This window comes from Mustela nivalis, assembly GCF_964662115.1.
Source record: "Mustela nivalis genome assembly, chromosome: 3".
Classification (NCBI taxonomy): domain Eukaryota; kingdom Metazoa; phylum Chordata; class Mammalia; order Carnivora; family Mustelidae; genus Mustela; species Mustela nivalis.
Window position 1 is genome coordinate 64,518,543 of NC_139022.1, and position 20,532 is coordinate 64,539,074.

The 20,532-nt window shown below is 35.7% G+C and overlaps 1 protein-coding gene across 6 annotated transcripts in view; it reads left to right on the plus strand.

Annotated features, from left to right (window-relative positions):
• Positions 1–20,532, plus strand: part of LOC309861221 (uncharacterized protein) — a 535,944-nt gene that overhangs the window by 14,143 nt on the left and 501,269 nt on the right. For all 6 annotated transcript variants that reach the window (XR_014309821.1, XR_014309822.1, XR_014309823.1 and 3 more), the window contains exons 4-5: positions 13,507–13,628; positions 14,623–14,725. The gene's annotated coding sequence lies outside the window, so the exon portion shown is untranslated. The remainder of the gene's footprint in view (positions 1–13,506; positions 13,629–14,622; positions 14,726–20,532) is intronic.

The following is a 20,532-nucleotide window of genomic DNA, read 5'->3' on the forward strand; positions in this document are numbered from 1 at the left end:
ACAAAATAGGCAATCAACTGAAATCTATCCTCTTTAAATAAACTGATTCCTCAGTATTTTCCCAGTGTTGGTGTAAGTTGTTGTCTGTGATGTCCCCCAGGGCTCTTTCCTCTGCTCTCTGATTTGGTATATAAAAGCAGCTCTGAATGATGGATTACTGTGTCATTGCAGCCTGCAAAGGATTAATTTGTTTCATTGATTTCTCTTTAGGCAGATTGCCAGAATTTGCTGCTTCCCACCTTTCCTCAAGACTTCTAGAAGTAATAGACAGTAATAGCCTAAGACAAATCAGCTCTTTTTTGTAAAAATAGAATCATGAAACCAGGAATCCTAATAAGAACTTTGGCAAACTTTTTATTGGCATATTGGGAAGAGCAATTAATAGGCTACTTTATCTGGTTTAGAAATAGTTTTAATTGAAAAATTTCTTTGACTTGGTGACTTAAAACACTTCATATTAATAGTTCCTAAGTAAGTATTTATAATATTTTTACCACAAAAATTTTCTCAAATTTGTAAGTATCTTATTTAACTCAGAAAAAAAATGTGTTTATGAGATTGACAGACACTTTTCTTTGTATGCCAGATTTTAGGATCAAATAATATGGCAACATAACTTTAAATCAGTTTATTAGTAAATATGTATAGGATTATTTGATGCAAAGATTTTTAGAAACCTTGGAGAAGGACATAGAGTATTAGAGCACAGAAAGAGAATTGTTTAACTGTTTGATAAAAATATAGCTTTGTGATTAAAAGACTGGTGTCCGCTCATAATAACTTAAAAAAGTTAAAAATGACATTTTGTACATATTTCTGCTTTTTCCTCCAAGCATTTACATGTTTTGCTTATACATATATAGATAGATACCACTTTGTATCCTGCTTTTTTCAGTTGACATTATACAGTGAAAAATTTCCTGTATAATTAAAATTATTATTGAAGTCATTTATTTTGACTAATGTTTTAACATGTATATTTTAGTTACTCATTGTTCTACCATTGGAGAGTTAGATTTCTAATTTTCCATTATTGTAAATAAAGTTATGATGAATGACATTTTAAATAAATCTTACTCATCCCTCTGGTTATTTCCTTATAATATATTATTACAAAAGAATTTACTTGGGAGGGTATAGACTTTTTTTAAGGTTCTTGATATTGATTGCCAGATTGTTTTCCGCAAAGGTTCTTCCAGTTTATACTGGTACTGTTTAAAAAATTTCTGTGTAGAGGCAGCAGCATTCTAATTTATGTTACACGAGCAAAGAAAACAGAACAACACTCTTTCCTTGTCTTCTGAAAGCAGTGGCAGCATTTTGCATGTACTTAGTCTCTCAGAAGTATTTTCTCATCTGCAGATGTGAAATAGGCTGGTTATACAATCTATTTGTTTCCCTTCTGTAGTGCTGAAAATTATATTGATTTAATGATCTCAAGTTATACTTTTTATGCAATTAGTTGTGTAGTAAAAACTAATATTGTCATGTGCTAATGTCTTTTTTCCTCTATTGTGCTATGATAGTAGTCCATGCAATATCAGCAAGTTTATGCTTTTCCTGTGCTTTGCTGAAAGGAAAAAGGAACATCTGTTTCCATTATATATCTGCATCATAATGATAACAATTAAATAGCTTTTATGGTAGTATACAGTAAATATATTTTGCTGAATGACCTATACTTTCTTGTTGGAAAATTTCGGAGATTTCAGAGACACTTAGTTTTTACAGGTAGGTTCTGTGTAGAGGTTTACAAAGGCCTCTGGTTACTTTAGGTAAATCACTGCAGTCTCAGTATAAACAAACAAAGAACCCTGAGGATTATACTCTAGGCTATCAGATGTGACTCTTGAAAGTAGTTTTCTTAGGCAGATGTTTAGAGTACAAATTATTAGGTACCTCAGTATTCTTAAGTGGCTTAATCATGCTGCTAATAATAGAATTCGTTTTGTTTTTTTGTGCTGTTTGTGTACTTTTAATGTTTTACCAAGCTGGAAATTGGAAAGAGTTGTGTGTGTGTGTGTATGTGTGTGTGTGTGTGTGTGTGTGTGTGTGTGTATGCTAACACCTATATAAACATTTACAGCCTAGCACTCTTTTTTTCCCCATATATTGGGGGATCACAGTGATTTACCTTTTAAGCTCATCAGGAGGATGTTTGAAACCCATGCACTATTTCCATTGACCTTTAATGTTCCCAAGAAATGTTTTCATTTATTTCATTCAGTTTTTGGTTAAAGATGTTTTAATGGTTACTTAAAAAATGATCAGAAAGTATTTCAGACAAAATGTGCTATATAAAGAAAAACAAACAGTTTTGTACTCAGGACTCAGTTTGAGAAATAAAATGTTACCAGTGCAACTGAACCTCTTCTTGATCATATTCCCTTAGGATGACAACCTCTTCTTTCTCTTCTTCTTCTTCTTCTTTTTCTGTTTTTAATATTTTACTTATTTATTTGACAGAGAGATAAAGCCGCAGAGGGCAAGTGAGGTGGGGGGATGGCAGAGGGAGAGGGAGAAGCAGGCTCTCCACTAAGCAGGGAGTCCATTGTGGGGCTTGACATGTAGCTCTATCCCAGCAGTCCTCCCAGGATCATGACCTGAGCGGAAGACAGATGCTTGACCGACCCAGCCACATAGGCACCCACCCTTAAGGCTTTTTGAAAAGATAATCAGCATCCTAAATTTGGTGATTATCTTTTTTGCCTTTTATGTATTTTCTCTAACATGTCAAAAAGCTTAACATAGTGATTTGTCCTTTTATTTTTTTTTATTTTATTTTTTTTAAGATTTTATTTATTTATTTGACAGAGAGAGATTACAAGTAGGCAGAGAGGCAGGCAGAGAGAGAGAGGAGGAAGCAGGCTCCCTGCTGAGCAGAGAGCCCAATGCAGGACTCGATCCCAGGACCCTGAGATCATGACCTGAGCCGAAGGCAGCGGCTTAAGCCACTGAGCCACCCAGGCGCCCCATTAGATAAATTTTTAAGTGTTGGACCTGAAGACTGTTGGAAACTTTTTTTTTATCTAATCACCTGTCAGTGGTTATGTTTCTCTGCTTTACTGTCCTCATCTGTGAAGTTGTATATAGATCCACATGTTCTTTGATGTCCTTTAGCCGTAATTAAAGTTTTTTGATAACCTCTTATTTTCCATATGAAATAAAATAGAACAAAAAGAAGACAAAGACTCAGAGAAGTTTAAGTAACTTACCCAAGACCATATAGTAAATCCAGAGCTAAGAATAAAGCTCAGTTCTCCTGACTTTGGTTCAAAGCACTCTTTTCTTCAGTCCACATTGTCATCTTTGAGTACTGGCTGAGTGACCACTGTGGTAGCTTGTAATTAAAGACCATCTACAGGCTTGTATAACTTTGTGATTGTGTATGCCAGAGAGACTTTTCTCTTAGAATATTTTTTTTTTCTGTAGGGAAAAACATTGTAGGCTTATCAGCCTGAAAGCTATTATAGAATGAGAAGACTGTATGTGTCCTGCAGAGCCTGTAATTTTCTTCTTTATTTTCTGCACTTTCCTGGAAAAAATGGCAGTTTGGTACAATGACGCTTTCTATAGGTTTCTTACCATGTGATCAGTTTTCTGATCTCTCATGGTAACTGGAACAGGACAATAGGGATGGACACAAATTTGAGTGTCTCTTTACATGTACGTGTATCTATTCAATATATTTTGGCAGTCAAGATTTTGACAAAAAAATTTTTTTTGTAACTTATACTATGGTCAAATCACATGTGACTTTCTATTTGAGAATGAGTTTGTTTCTTGTTTCTATTTAGCAACCAACTTACCAGAGCACTGAAATGAGAATAGCACAAATAGAATAATGTGGAAACATGTTTTTAAAATCTCTTTGGAGAAAAACCCTATTCTAAAAATGGCAACCTAGAATTACATGCATGTAGGTTCTCTTTCAGGTTTTTACTCTAACAAATTGAATTCATTCTTAGTTGAGATGAGTAAGCTTGAGTCATAATATTCACACAGTGCCATGCCTCTCCTATGAAAAAATATCAATATAACTAGAGATGGAGTTAATGTATCCTATTGTAAAACTATCTTTTCCCAAGTTTGTTGCCTCAAAACCAAAAACTTCATTTAATAAATTATTTGCTTCCTTCTATAAATATATACTAGGAAACTTGTGGTAGTAGTAATCATTCTTTTAAGGAAAGATGAAGCTACTAATAGTAGCTTTGTCAGTGCCATAAATATTCTCAAGATAGTTGTGTTTTAACAAGCAACCCAGGTAACACATTTTTCTCTATTTTAGGTCAATTATCTTACGTATTCAGCAGCTTCTGGTAGGAAATTTTCCCTAGCATATTAGTGTGGGGAGGAGAGACCCAGTGTAATCAGACACCAACATTCAGTACACCTTTTATTTAACATTGCTTTATTTGCTAATACTCACTAGATATGATTTCTTTAATTTCTATAACATTTCTGTCTGGAGACAAAGCTGTGTGTGTTTGTGTCTGTGTGTTTGTCTGCCTGCCTGCTTATGTGTAAATATTTCAAAGGCATTTCTTGTCTAGTTGAAAGTTCTGGTGAACATCTGTAATGTGTAATATGAGGAATTTTAAATTTCCCCTTGTTGCTTTAGCAAGTAGATGAAACTCAATAGGAAAGGTGTGGGTAGGGGAAATTAGCCCCTAACTAACTTATTTTCTCTGTCTGTAATATGAATTTGGACTGTATTGGTGAGAATATGGAATCTTAACCACCAAACCAGCAATGTTAAAAGCAGAGAGACCTCAATGAGAGACAACAATATATAGCCTATATATATTATTTTACTCTCTTAGTTATATATCATCTCTTTTAAGAAAGGTGATGTGTTATTTACAACAACATCTGAATATGGTTAAAAAAGTGTGTGTGTGTTTGTTTGTGTAGTGTATTTTTTTTTTTGCCATATATATTACCAGGATTATAGGTGCTTAAATGTCTGCATTGTTTCTACTCAGTCCCTAATGACTTCACTTCAGACCAAGTGGAGATTATTTCAAAACTAGTGTTGGCTATGTATTTTCTGTTGACACAGCCAATACATAATTTCATGATGTATTTTTCAGGGGGTAAAAGGGTAGAATTTTCCTCTACTGATGTTAGATTTACATGTTGTAAAACTTTGTTCATGGCCTGTTTTGAAATCCCAGCTGTTTAGGATTTTCTTATTATTTGATTCTTATGAGAATTTTGTTACTGTTGTGCTTATTGTTCTTGAGGTATAGATAGTTAACATCTATTTATTGAGTTATTGTCATGCTTACTGCATATGAGGTAGGTAAAAGGATAGTCATTGGCCTTCAGGGGAATAATTATTTATATGGTCTTTTGCCCATAATTTAACAGATTATATTTTCCTAATATAATATATTTGTGATTTTTAAAATATTCCTACAAGAAGACTTTAAGAGGAAAAGAAAATATATTTAGTTTTCCATTGCTGTTATTTACCTTTTGAAAAAATTCTTAGAATTGTAATTTGGGATTGGGGTGCCTGGGTGGCCTAGCCAGTTAAGTGTCTGCCTTTGGCTCAGGTCATGATCCTAGGGTTCTGGGATAGAGCCCCATGTCAAGTTCCCTGCTCAGTGGGGAATCTGCTTCTCCCTCTGCCATTCCCTTTGGCTGTGCTTTCTCACTCTTGCTCTCTCAAATAAATAAATAAAATCTTTTAAAAAATTGTAACTTAGGGTCACCAAAATAATATTAATGTAGTATCTTGAATAAATTGGATGTGGCATTTACTAACTTTAAATCAGTTTTTTTTTTTTTTAAAGATTTTGTTTATTTGAGAGAGAGGGAGTGAGAGAGCATGAGCTTTAGGGGCTGGCGGGGGGAGCAGTGGGAGAGGGAAAAGCAGACTCCCTTTTGAGCAGGGAGCCTGATGTGGGGCTCCGTCCCAGGATCCTGGAATCATGAGCCAAAGGTAGACGCCTAATGGATCAAGCCACCCAGGTGCCCCTAAATAGTTTGGTTTTTTAAAAGTATAAGATCTAAGAATTTTTCCTAGTACTCAATCTTGTTTAAGTATGCCAATCTAATTATCTCTCTCTAAATAAAAAATTAATTGCCTGTTTCTGAAAAGCAGACTTTGTGCTGCCTTTTTTTTTTTTTTTAAAGATTTTATTTATTTATTAGAATGAGAGAGAGAGAGAGATAGAGAGAGAGAGAACATGAGAAGCAGGAGAGTCAGAGGGAGACACAGACTCCCTGCTGAGCAGGGAGCCTCATGCCGGGATTCGATCCGGGGACTACAGGATTATGACCTGAGCCTTAACCAACTCAGCCACCCAGGTGCCCCTTTGTGCTGCTTTTTAGCAAGAAGCACGTTCATTTTTTAAAAATTTAACTAACAAAGTACATTTAACTTAAAGTTAGGAATTAAACTAAGTATGAAGACCAACATGTTTTCAAAAATATTTAGAAAAATAGCTGTGTTTGGTCTTGACTCCCCTTTACCCTTGATGGTAAGATCATTGAATTTTAGCACTGAACCTTTTTTTTTTTAAAGGATTTTATTTATTTATTTGACAGAGAGATCACAAGTAGGCAGAGAGGCAGGCAGAGAGAGAGAGAGAGAGAGAGAGAGAAGCAGGCTTCCTGCGCTGCAGGGAGCCCGATGCGGGGCTCGATCCCAGGACCCTGAGATCATGACCCGAGCCGAAGGCAGCAGCCCAAACCACTGAACCACCCAGGCGCCCCTGAACCTTTTTTTTTGAACCTTTTTTTATAGCATTACACATGAGCATGTTTTTATAGCTCACCAAAGCTTATTAAAAGATGCTGAGAATAATTACTATTTGCCTGTCAAACAAGGAGAAGCGGGTTGTTGATATATTTGCTAACACATTTGACCAAGGTAGATAGCTGTTTTTGAAAAAGGATGAACAAAAATACCCCTATTCTCCATATAATATTTATAGTTTTTTTGGACTTAGTTATGTAGCTTCTTTTATCTCACTATATATAGATGCAGATGTAAGTTTCAGTTTATTATTATTGCAATAAAAGTCAAAGTATAATTTATATTTGTGTAGAGTATTCACATGAGGTAACAAGGTCCTTTTGAATTTTGGAGATTGATTGGGTTTTGCATTATTTATACATTATACATTTCTCAAAATAAATACACAAATTCCAAAATGTATTCAGTTGTTTTTATTTAGTTACATTTTTGAGATGTGTATTTTATAAGATTTATATTTTAAAAAAGACCAAAACATCAGTAATACCTGGTAGAAGATTACATTGTATTATGCTATACTATTAGATTCAGTCTCATGTCAGTCTAAGTTGTAAAGGTAGTTGTTTTGGACTGGCTGGAACTTAGTGATCTGAAAGAATAAGGGAGTGATATTATAGAGCTTTGAAAGCAACATACCAACTGATATTTGTGACAGAACCAAAAGTCACCAAGATCATATTTATATTATTTATATTTATATTATTAGTATATTAAACATATACTAATATGTTTAAATGTGTTTTGGATTTTTAAAATTTTTAAATGATTTTATTTATTTTTTTGCCAGAGAGAGAGAGAGAGAGAGAGAGAGCAAGCGCACAAGCAGGGGGAGTGGAAGGGAGAGGGAGAAACAGGCTCTCCACTGAGCAGGGAGCCGGATGCAGGGCTCAGTCCCGGGACCCAGGGATCATGACCTGAGCTGAAGGCAGATGCTAGGCCAATTGAGCCACCTAGACATCCTGTGTTCTGAATTTTAACAAATAGTTTTAAAATTCTGAAAATCCTGTATTTTAAGGAACTAGTCAAAGACTATATTTTTATATATAGTGTATATGATGGAGAGTTTTGTTCTTATATAAGCTTGCCTAATAGTTATCCTACCCTAGAGAATTGTAAAAAATCCTTAATTTATGAGTTTTACTTTTTATATAGATGATAAAACCTTCTTATTGTATGCTTGGCATATTATATATAGTATTTAATCAGTTTATATAAGATGTAAAATTCTCATTTTACTGGTGAATTTGAGGCTCAAATGTAGTTAAGTAACTTGCACAGTCAAGTCACATAGAAGATGAGTAACACAGCAAGGATTTGAAGTGAAGTATGTGTCACTTCAGAGCCCATGACTGATCTATGCTGATTTCACTGCTTCTTATCAAGTAACTGATTATATTACCTTTTGATTATAAGGGTCAGATTGTATTCTGACAGGCACATAAAAAAGCACAGAGCAACTCTTTTACAAAACAAAGGAAATCTATATACATTTCATGGTATTTTTATGTCTCAGTAGCTATAGAATAATATTCTCTCCGTTTGATTATATGCTGTTTTATGTTGAAACTCTGTCCTTAAATTTTTTGACACTAGGATGGCTTAGGTATAAATACCACCCTTGCTGGCAGATTGAAAAAGGAATAGCAAGAAAGTTTATTATTTCTTTTTTGTAGTCTTTCTTCGGAATGTTTTTGTCTTTAGTGACTTCCAGGGGAAAAAAAATCATGGTTTCCCTTAGTAGGTGTATTATTTTGCTAGGGCTGCTGTACCAAAGTACCACAAAAGGGGTAGTGTAAGCAACAGACATTTATTGTTGTTTAGTTCTGGAGTCTTGAAGTCCAATATCAGGGTGTCATCAGCATTGGTTCCTTCCAGTGGCTGTGAGGAAGATACTCTGTTTCATGCCTCTCTCCTAGCTTGTGGTTTATTGGAATCTTTTGTGTACCTTGTCTTGTAGCAGCATCATCCTGATCCCTGCCTTCATCTTCATGTGGTGACCTCCGTGTGTGTGTTTCTGTCTCCATGTCCAGATTTTCCTTTATAAACACACCAGTCATACTGGATTAGAGCCTACCCTTATGACCTCATCTTAGTTTGAACATCTGCAATGACTGTCTTTCCAAATAAGGTCACATTCAGAGGTACTGAAAGTTAGGACTTCAGTATATTTTTGAGGGGACATAATTCAACTCATTAATGGTAGGCAAATTTTTTCTGAGATGATAGATTTGAAAACTCTCTAGTAGTGGTTATATACATAAATTTGCAATTGGTCAATTCATTGGTGTAATTATATGCATGGATACCCATAAATGAGTCATGTCTGAATATTTGTTTTGGAATAGGACTCATTTTTCTCTAATATTCTTGTAAAAAAGCCACATGAAGAACAGACTGGAGAACGATTTAGAAAGGCTTTCAATAAATGATGTGATTGAGTGTCACAGTGTATGGGGCAGATAATGAGCTTTTGATAATTCATTTACAAAATTAGTATAGCTTGTGGTATGAAGTTGGAATTTAGATAGACATTCAGAACAAGAGGGTGTTACAGAAACAGAGAGGATATGGGTTTAGGTTCTAATGTAGGAGAAAGTATTTTATGTATAATGGGCCATGGTGGTGAAGGGAGGCTTTGGGTCACTTATGTGGTGAAGGAATCTCTGGCTTTTTAGGGTTAACGCCGGGTCTAGCTTTTAAGTTTCAAAGAATTGCTCTAGGATTTATTTATTTATTTATTTTAAAGATTTTATTTATTTATTTGACAGAAAGGGAGAGAGAGATCACAAGTAGGCAGAGAGGCAGGCAGAGGGAGAGAGGGAAGCAGGCTCCCTGCTGAGCAGAGAGCCCGATGCGGGGCTCGATCCCAGGACCCTGAGACCATGACGTGAGCCGAAGGCAGAGGCTTAACCCACTGAGCCACCTAGGTGCCCCTCGGATTTATTTTTAATTTTGCCGTGTAGAAAATTTGAAATATATGATGAACAAGAAGAAAAACATGACTTGTATCCCCACTACCCAGAACTACTTGCTATTAATATTTTGACATCTTGATAGAATTCTTATGAATTTTCTGCCATGATTTTTGATTGAGATTGTACTAGATAACAGTTTTCTAAAATAAATCAGCACCTGGAGTCTCTAAATATCTATCTGAATTTGAGACCCATTGGGTAATAGACCTAATGACCATTGATGATGAATCGGGTCACCATAATTCCATAAACCATTAGGTCAAGACAGTTTTGTCTCATGTGATTTGGTCCTGTGCCTCAGTCTTGTCCTTCCTCCTGTCTTTCACAATACTGCCAGGATCTTTTTAAGGATTACATCACTCTCCTGGCTTACCTCCTTCAATCAGACATAGGTCCAGCTATTTAGCATTAGAGGCATCTTTGTGACCTTCTCATGCCTCTTTCTTCTCAATTGCTACTCTCCAAAAAGCTTCCTGAAGTTCCAGAATATTGTGTATTCTTTTGAACCTCTATAATTTTTACTTCCCTCCATTGAGAATATCCTTTTTCTTTTTGTCCATCTATCCAGCAGCTGCTAATTTCCTTAATATTTCACGTGACATTTCTTCTCTAAAGCCTTTGTTCTAAGCCAGTTTTCCCTTTCTTTGATTACCTGTAGCACTTTTTGGAAAACTTGCTATAAACTGATTATAGGGTATCCTAGTGACTGATTTCTGTCTTTATCTTCCTTATTTTTTTTTATTTTAAAAAGTTTGTATTTAGGGGCACCTGGGTGGCTCAGTGGTTTAAAGCCTCTGCCTTCGGCTCAGGTCGGGATCTTAGGGTCCTGGGTTCAAGCCCCGCATCGGGCTCTCTGCTCTGCAGGGAGCCTACTTCCTCCTCTTTCTCTGTTTGCCTCTCTGACTACTTGTGATCTCTCTGTCTCTGTCAAGTAAATAAATAAAATCTTAAAAAAAAAAAGTTTGTATTTAAATTATAGTTGTTAACATAGAGTGTAATATTACTGTCAGGAGTAGAATTTAGTGATTCATTACTTACCTATAACACCCAGCGCTCATCACAAGTGCCCTCCTTAATACCCATCACCCATTTAACTTATCCTCCCTCCCCCACCTTCCCTCCAGCAACGCTCAATTTATTCCCTATGGTTGAGAGTCTTAAGATTTACCTCTCTTTTTCCCTTATTGTTTTCTTCTTTTATCTTCATCTGTTCTATTTCTTAAGTTCCACATCAGTAAAATCATACTGTATTTGTCTTTCTCTGACTTATTTTACTTAGCATACCACATTCTAGCTCCATCCACATTGTTGCAAATGGTAAGATTTCATTCTTTTTAATGGCTGGTAATACTCCATTGTATGCATATGCCACAACTTTTTATCCATTTATCAGTCAGTGGACAGTTGGACTCTATCCCTAATTTAGCTATTGTTGATAATGCTGCTGTAAACATTGGGGTAGATTTGCCCCTTCAAATCAGTATTTTTGTATTCTTTGGGTAAATACATAGTAATACAATTGCTGGGTCATACAATAGTTATATTTTTAACTTTGAGGAACCTCTATACTGTTTTCCAGAGTGGGTGTACCAGTTTCTATTCCCACCGATCATGTAAGATGGTTTCCCTTTCTGCGTCCTCGTGAATGTCTGTTGTTTCCTATGTTTTTCATTTTAGCCATTCAGACATGTGTGAGGTGGTATCTCATCATAGTTTTTTTTTTAAAAAGATTTTATTTATTTATTTGACAGAGAGAGAGATCACAAGTAGGCAGAGAGGCAAGCAGAGAGAGAGAGAGGGAGAAGCAGGATCCCTGCTGAGCAGAGAGCCCGATGCAGGGCTCGATCCCAGGACCCTGGGATCATGACCTGAGCCGAAGGCAGAGGCTTTAACCCACTGAGCCACCCAGGCGCCCCCTCATCATAGTTTTTATTTGTATTTCCCTGATGATGAGTGATGTTGAATGTCTGTTCAATGTATCTGTTAGTCATCTGTATGTCTTCTTTGGAGAAATGTCTGTTCATGTCTTCTGCCCCTTTCTTAACTGGATTATTTTTTCTTTGAGTATTGAGTTTGATAAGTTCTTTTTTTTCTTTTAGGACATTATTTACTTATTTGACAGAGAGAGAGAGAGAGGTGTGGCAGGCAGAGTGAGCGGCATACTGCTCCCTGAGCAGGGAACCTGATGCGGGGCTTGATCCCAGGACCCTGAGATCATGACCTGAGCAGAAGGCAGATGCTTAACCAACTGAGCCATCTTTTGGTTACTAAGCCTTTATCAGATACGTCATTTGCAAATATCTTCTCCCATTCCACAGGTTGCCTTTTGGTTCTGTTGATTGTTTCCTTCACTGTGCAGAAGTTTTTTTTTTTTTTTTTTTTTATCTTAATGAAGTCCTAATTCACTTTTGCTTTTGTTTCCCTTGCCTCAGGAGATGTATCTCCTAAGAAGTTGCTAGAGCCAATGTCAAAGAGGTTGCTACCTGTGTTTCTATAGGATTTTGAAGGTTTCCTGTCTCATATTTAGGTCTTTAATCCATATATGGTATAAGAAAGTGGTCCAGTTTTATTCTTCTGCATGTTGCTGTCTAACCATTTGTTGAAGAGACTGTCTTTTTCCCATTGGATATTCTTTCCAGCTTTGTTGAAGATTAGTTGATTGTAGAGTTGAGGGTCCATTTCTGGGTTCTTTGTTCTGTTCCATTGATCAATCTATCTGCTTTTGTGCTAGTACCAAAGTGTCTTGATTACTGCAGCTTTGTGATATAACTTGAATTGTGATGCCTCCAACTTTGCTTTTCTCTTTCAAGATTGCTTTGGGTATCTGGTGTCTTTTTTGGTTCCTTACAAATTTTAGGAATGTTTGTTCAAGCTCAGTGAAAAATGACGGTGGTGTTTTGATAGGGATTGCATTAAATGTGTAGATTGCTTTGGATAATATGGACATTTTAGCAATATTTATTCTTCCAATCCCTGACCATAGAATATCTTTCTGTTTCTTTGTGTCACCTTCAATTACTTAAAAAAATATTTTTTTTATAAAGATTTTATTTATTTATTTGACAGACAGAGATCACAAGTAGGCAGAGAGGCAGGTGGGGTGGGGGGGAGCAGGCTCCCCGCTGAGCAGAGAGCCCGATGTGGGGCTCGATCCCAGGACCCTGAGATCATGACCTGAGCCAAAGGCTTTAACCACCAAGCTTTAACCCACCCAGCCACGCAGGCACCCTGCCTTCAATTACTTTAATCAATGTTTTGTAATTTTCAGAGTACACCACCTTTATCTTTCTTAATAGATTGAGTTACTTAAGGGCAAGGATCATGTGCTATTTATGCTAGTATCTGTAGCACTTAGCATGGTACCTAGATAGATGTTTGAGGAAAATGTTTGCTAAATAAATAATCTTATCTTTTCATCTATGACTGTTTTGCCAATAATAGTAAATATAGCTATAATAAGGGATAGTTTTTGGAGTGACAGGTAAGGGAGTAAGTTGACTAGTTCATATCAACTTATCAGTTACTAAGTATTTGCAATTTGTAAGTTATTCTGCTGGGCATTGTGGAAATGGGGAACTAAAATGAAGAGGAACTTCACGAGTTTGCAGCCTAGGAGAGGACTTCCAATTTTGGTGAGTTGGTAGGGAATTATGGTAAGAAATAGAGTGAGAAGTTAAGGGGAATAACCCATTGAAACAGAATTGTGACTGGAAACATTTGTATAGTGCCTTTAAATTAACAAAGTTTATTTGTTTACAGGTGACAGTCGGCCTCCATTATGAGTTGTAGCAGATGTTCTCAACATTTCTTTTGAAACTTCCTTATATTTCCTTGAATGAGGAGCCCCAGAGCCTCATCCCTGTGGTAGCTACCATGCTTTGGTATGATGCTGTGCCTTTCTACTTCATCATTCCTGTTTTAGCAGAGGTCTAGGTTAGAATTTAACTGTTTCTTATTGCAAACGATTATGTAGAAATGGAAGTGGAATGTTTCAATTATACTGATACTGTGATTTCTTTGAGATTATTGATGATGCCTTGTTATTCTTATACCTGTTCACAGAAGCCCCAAATAGTTAGTGCTTTACTCATCATAGATACTTAATTGTGATTTTGTTTGAATTGTATCTAGTTATAAATAGTTCCTTGCTGATTTTCAATAGATATTAATCCAATTTTTATTCCCTTAAATGATAAAGAAGCACATAGCATCAATTTTACTTCTCCTTAAAAACTGTGTCTTCACGTAATGTTTAACCAGCTTCTCAACACTTGTGGAGGAGATTCAACTGGCAATTGATAAAATTCCACATCAGAAATATTTAACTACAAACCTCTGTTTGTATTAACATGAATAAACACTGTAGCTAATAATTATTTTTCTCCATAAAAAATGGAAGTATTTTTCAGAATTCTGGAAAATGTCAAAGTAATTTTGGCTGTAGTCATACTGCGTATAATGTTATTGAGAATGTTGCTAACATTAACAAAAAATATTCTGTAATTTCCTCAGTTATTGCTACTTGTGATGAGGGATGTAAAGTTGGCATGCTTTCGTGTTCTGAGCATTTTCATTATACACTTTTGATTTAACCTTTGTTTTAGGTAAGATAGCTGAGAACATTTTTACTTAGGGATAGAGGTCAGGCTCTATTTGTATTTTTTTTAGGTTAGTGATATATAGAATATAGTGAATGTATTAGAGTAAATACATTCACAGTTTTGTATGTAAGTATTAAAGCATTTATATGTTTCTTTGACCTTATTTTTAGTTGACTAAAACATAGTGATTTGGGACCAAGGCGTAGGTTTCATTTATACATTAACAATTTTATTTTATTATTTTCTGTGACCACTGGTATCACTCATCTTGCAGATGTAAGCTGCTGTTCACCAGGGAGGTTTGACAAGAGAATTGGCCACGTGAGCAAGTTCATCTCCATTGTGGAAAAACAACTTGAATCTCATCTCTTTTGAAGGTGAGTTAGTGTCATCTTCACACAGGAAGGATCATGCTAGAGTTCCTTGACGTTTTCAGGGTTATCAAACAATGGTTTGGTTTGAACTTTGTTTATGGGATGTTGAACCATCAGGCTTTATTACTTGATTGTAAAGATTCACATAGAAATCAACCTGACAATGAAAAGGGATGGAAGTAATAATTTGATATTTATGAATATACCTGAAAGTAGTTTGGGTACCCTTTCTTCCTCCTTCCCTTCTTCCCTTCCTTTCTTTTAAATGTTTATTTATGGGGCACCTGGGTAGCTCAGTAGTTAAGTGTCTGCCTTCAGCTCAGGTCATGACTCCAAGGTCCTGGGATCTAGTCTTGCATCAGGCTCCCTGCTCCGTGGATGGCCTGCTTCTCCCTCTCCCACTCCCCCTGCTTGTGTTTCTTCTTTTGCTGGCTCTCTGACAAATAAAAAAATCTTTTAAAAAATAGTTTTTAAAAAATTTTAGGTGATTTTACTGCCTCTTTCTTACTGTATGGGGCTTGAACTCATGATCCTGAGATCGAAAGTCAGATGCTCTTCCAAGTGAGCCAGCCATGCACCCCAATTGGGGGATTCTTTCTCATCTCTGTTCTTATTTACATATAATACATTGCTAGCGGGCACCTGGGTGGCTCAGTGGGTTAAGCCTCTGCCTTCAGCTCAAGTCATGATCTCAGGGTCCTGGGTTCTAGCCCCACATTGGGCTCTCTGCTCAGCAGGGAGCCTGCTTCCCCCTCTCTCTGCCTGCCTCTCAGTCTACTTGTGATCTCTCTGTCAAATAAATAAGTAAATTAAAAAAAAATAATACATTGCTAGCAAGTTACAATTCATGACTTTTATTTGAATATTGATTACAGCAAAATCACTTGTGAAATACATTTATTTTAAAATATATTATGAATTTCAGGAAATTCAAAGACCAAATAATGTATCTGAAAACAGAAAGTATCTTTACATTGATACTGCAGTTATATAAAATTTCCTGAACTAAACTACAGGTTGCTATTAGATACCCTACTACTTCTTGTAATAATATTAAACATGTGTAGCCATCCACTATATTTCTGGGACAGCAAACCTGTGGCAAGCATTGCTGTTTAGTATATAATAATAATAAAAATAATAAATAATATTTATATATAAGTTTGCTAGAGGCTGAGACCCTTGTTCTGGGGGATTATTTACGTATGCTTATAAAACAGGTAGACTAAAATGCTGGTATTAGCTCTCTAACAGATGTGTAACAAAGTGTGAAATGTTACTTTGATCATCATTGAGGAAAGCCAGATCCATAAATTGTGTAGACATTATGGATTTTTGTTGTTGTTGTTACAAACAGAAACCACTGAAGGACTTTAGGATGTAGATTGTGTTGTCTTTAGCATACATGCAAGGTCTTTTGTTAGTTGGCCATTGCATATTGCTTGGGTCTGCTTGAGACTCCCCCCTCCTACTCCTGTGCTCTCATGCTCTCTCTCTCTCTCTCTAAAATAAATAAATAAATATTACCCCCTCCCCCACCAAAAAACCCTTGAATAGCTTGTAGTTACACTACCATGATTAGGTATTCAGCACTTTTGCCTGCATTAATATTTTCCTTCTTACCATTATGATTTTTTTTTTCTTGTTCCTATTTAGTACCAACTTTTCATTCAACATTCAGGTTCATTACTGTTTGAAGGCTTTCCTAACTACTGACCTCTATCATTGAACTTTATCTTCTTTGAGCTTTTCTAGTATGTACTTCTATTCTAGAAGCTTATATTTTATATTTATATACCTTTATATTTGTACTTATATACTTATATGCCTCTTTCTTACTAGACTGAGGTTTCTTTTCTTTTTTAGGATTTTATTTATTTGTTTGACAGAGAGAGAGACAGTGAGAGAGGGACACAAGCAGGGGGAGTGGGAGAGGGAGAAGCAGGCTTCCCCCTGAGCAGGGAGCCCGATGTGGGGCCTGCTCCTAGAATTCTGGATTCATGACCTGAGCGGAAGGCAGATGCTTAATGACTGAGCCACCCAGGCACCCCTAGGCTGTAGATTTCTTAATGGCAAGTACAAAGGCTATGTGTCTAATTCATTTTTATGTTCTTAGTTTCTAGCACAATACCTGGTGCATATAGAAGCTTATACGCATTTGTTAAAGGAATGAATAAACAAATGGTTAAATTATAAAGGAAAGAAGAGATTATCTTCACAGGTGGTGTGATAATGGTAATAAAGTGCATTCCAAGGTGGAGTGCTACTACACTTATCAGGGAATATTCAGTGTTAAAAACAGTATCTTTCCTGAGGTCTCATGGTGATCACACTAGCTTCTTAGAGTCAGTTTTGTGTACATCTGGAGTTTGGTTATCTTGAACAACTAACCATTCATTATTGAAAATTTACCCACAAAATTTCAATAGTTGAATTTCTTCATGAATTATATATATCTATTTTTAAAGATTTTATGGATTTATTTGAGAGAGAGAGCATGAATGGGGAGAGTTCAGAGGGAGAAGCAACTTCTTGCCCAGTAGGGAGCCTGATGTGGGACTTGATCCCAGAACTCCAGGATCATGAACTGAACTGAAGGCAGTTGCTTATCCAACTGAGCCACCCAGGCTCCCCCATGAATAATATATTTTAATAATTAGTATTTTAGGTCTTGACTTAAGGATTCTGTCACTTCCTTTAAGAAGATCCACATATGTTTTGCTATTATAATCAGTCTAAAGTTTGAAAAGGATCCTTCTACTTGAAAATGATGAAAAATATGTCAAGGAATGACCCTTGTTATCACATCTAAAGTTACATTTGCAGTGTGCCTGGGTGGCTCAGTTGGTTAAGCAGCTGCCTTCAGCTCAGATTATGATCCCAGGGTCCTGGCATCGAGCCCCGCATTGGGCTCCTTGCATGGCAGGAGGCCTGCTTCTCCCTCTCCCTCTGCCTGCCGCTCTGCCTACTTGTAGTTTATCTCTCTGTCAAATAAATGAATAAAATGTTTAAAAAAATGAGTTCCATTTGTTTTGCAACTGTAACTCTTATGTTATGGAGTCCTGATTTTAAAAGGTTATAATGGCCAGTATTATCAGAATGCCAAATTCTAACATAGGTTAGTAATTTTGCATTTAGGAAAACACTAATGGGTATGCCTGGGTGGCTCAGTCTGTTAAGTATCTGCCTTTGGGTTGGGTCATGATCCCAGGGTCCAGGGATCATGTCCTGCATTGGGCTCCTTGGTCATCGGGGAGCTGGCTTCTCCCTCTGCCTACTCTGCCTGCCACTACCCATGCCTGTACTCGCTGTCTGACAAATAAATAAAATCTTAAAAAAAAAAAGACGAAGTATCATATTAGTCCTTTAGTAATATGCCAAACTTTAAGTTGTTTTTTATTTTGTTTATTTATAATTTAATATGATTAGAGGTCGAATGTTCTTTGGTCATCAGCTTACATTAGTTTTAACTAAGGAAATACTGTACTATGAAGATATTAAACGGAAGCTTAAGGCTTCAGTTATTAACTATATTCTGTTAAGTGAGTTTCTTTGTTTTAGACTATATAAAACAACTTAAGGAAATATACTGAATTAAAATTTGCTATGCTGAAATAGCATATTCACTAAATAATTGAAATAAAATGAGGGGAATTCCAAGGGGTTTGAACAAAATGAAAATTTCTTTGCTCAAGCTCTAAACAGTAAGACTTTCAATTTTGTGGGAAGACATTTAATACTCTGGTCATTCAACTTGTATATCCTTTAGCCTATTTAATAGTCAAAAACTTGTAAGTAAATATGTGTGCTGCTGAGAAGCAGTGATCAAAAATGGCAATAAAAGTCACATAATGAAATAAGAATCCTAAAAAAGTCCAGGGATTTTACTGTAGCTCATTATTCACTACCTTTCTGGCAGTCTTCATGATTACAAATCACTTGATTGACTAACTAGACATTCTCAAAGTAAATTATGAATCAGGTTCATTTTTTCTGTTTGATAGTTGGCACATGCTGTAACTCTTAACGCTTTGTGATATATCAAATTCTTATAACAGTTATAAGAGATCTAATCAGTTCTTTATTTTGGGAAAACTATATTGCCTTTTCAAAAAATGAAATGCAGTTGCTAACATTTTAACAACACAATGTAATCCCTACTTTTGTATCTCAAGGTATAACTCACAGTGATGACATTATTTTTCAGATTAAGATAAATCTGTAGACTGATTTTCCATCTGACAGAAAACTCCCATTGATATCAGTTCTATAGGCTTCTTGAGCAGTTGCCTGTGCCTAGGTTACAAAAACAGTTGCACATTTTCCCCTTAATATTTAAAAATGTATGATGAAGGAATTATACACTTTTAACATTTTTCTTTGAAGGAAATGCAGTTTTTTCTAAATACCTAATTTGTAATGAGGCCATGATGTTGCATACTTTAAAATGTGGAACATTTTTTTAAAAAGATTTTATTTATTTATTTATTTGTCAGAGAGAGAGAGAGAGAGCGAGCGAGCACACGCAAGAGCACAAGCAGGCAGAGGCAGAGAAGCAGACTCCCTGCTGAGCAAGGAGTCCAATGCAGGACTTCATCCCAGGACCCTGGAATCATAACCTGAGCCAAAGGCAGATGCTTAACGCACTGAGCCACCCAGGTGTCCCTAAAATGTGGAACATTTTAATGGTTAGTAATAGAAAGGGTCTCTTTTTGAGTTGGGAAAATGGTCCATAGTGAACTGAATCTTGATCTTTCCATTCGTTAAACTTAATCAGGGAGGTAAATTCTGCTTTCAAATGCATTCTCTTCTCTTTTGACTTCATAAAAATTCTTTATGCATTACTTCACTGGCATTTGAGTGGCAGAAAATTCCTGTAGTACAACTGCATTTATTCCAATTCTATCCACTCAAGCAACTGAAAATAAAGTGTGTTCTTTAATGTGATATATTCAAAATTTGAGAATCTTGCACAAAATTCAGTCATTTCCTTAGCAAAAGTGAGGTTCCTTCACTGAAAATTGTTAGGCATGGGAATATAGAGCCCCATTTGTTTAACAGTGTTGTTATGAGGTCCTCTTACCAATAAATAATTATATATGTAATTTTTTTACATAGGTAAAAAATAGTTCTTTGTTGTGAAGGCAAAGTCATCACAGTTAGTGGAAGTTTTGCATATGTAACAGTCACAGAATTCTACTGCCATACTTTCTCCCTATGTCAGCTTTCCAGTACCTTTAACTTACATTCTTTGTTTTCTTTTATGAATAAAATTTGTTTATATTATAACTAAAAATTGTTTTGTGGCTATTCAGTTGTAAAAATAGTTTTATTGTCCTTCCATTTTCTTTAAAAAATAAATTTAATTTTTAATTCCCAAACCATTAATTATGTGCTTAGTAGTTAAAATTGCTATTAAACATCTTTTATGGGATTAAAATTTTATTTCTGATTAGGCAGTGAATTATATATATAATCAATTATTACATCCATTTAAAAATTATGACCAAAAGATTAATCCTCCATAGATGTTTTTAGCAATATTAATTATGCTGGTAGAATTGGAATTAAGGAATAAGAAATGAAGAGACAGAGGATCTATTTATTAATTACAGAAAAATCTTTAAGTCTTTTATAACTTCAGTAGATTTTGTGAAATGAACATAAACTAAACTGGGGTCATAAAATGCTGCCATTTTCCAGGCCAGCTCTATGCTTTTTACTTCTTTGACATAGCTATACATTTGGAATCTAGCAGCATTATTTCTTCACACGGATTGAGGTGGCAATGTATGATAAAATGGGCTTTT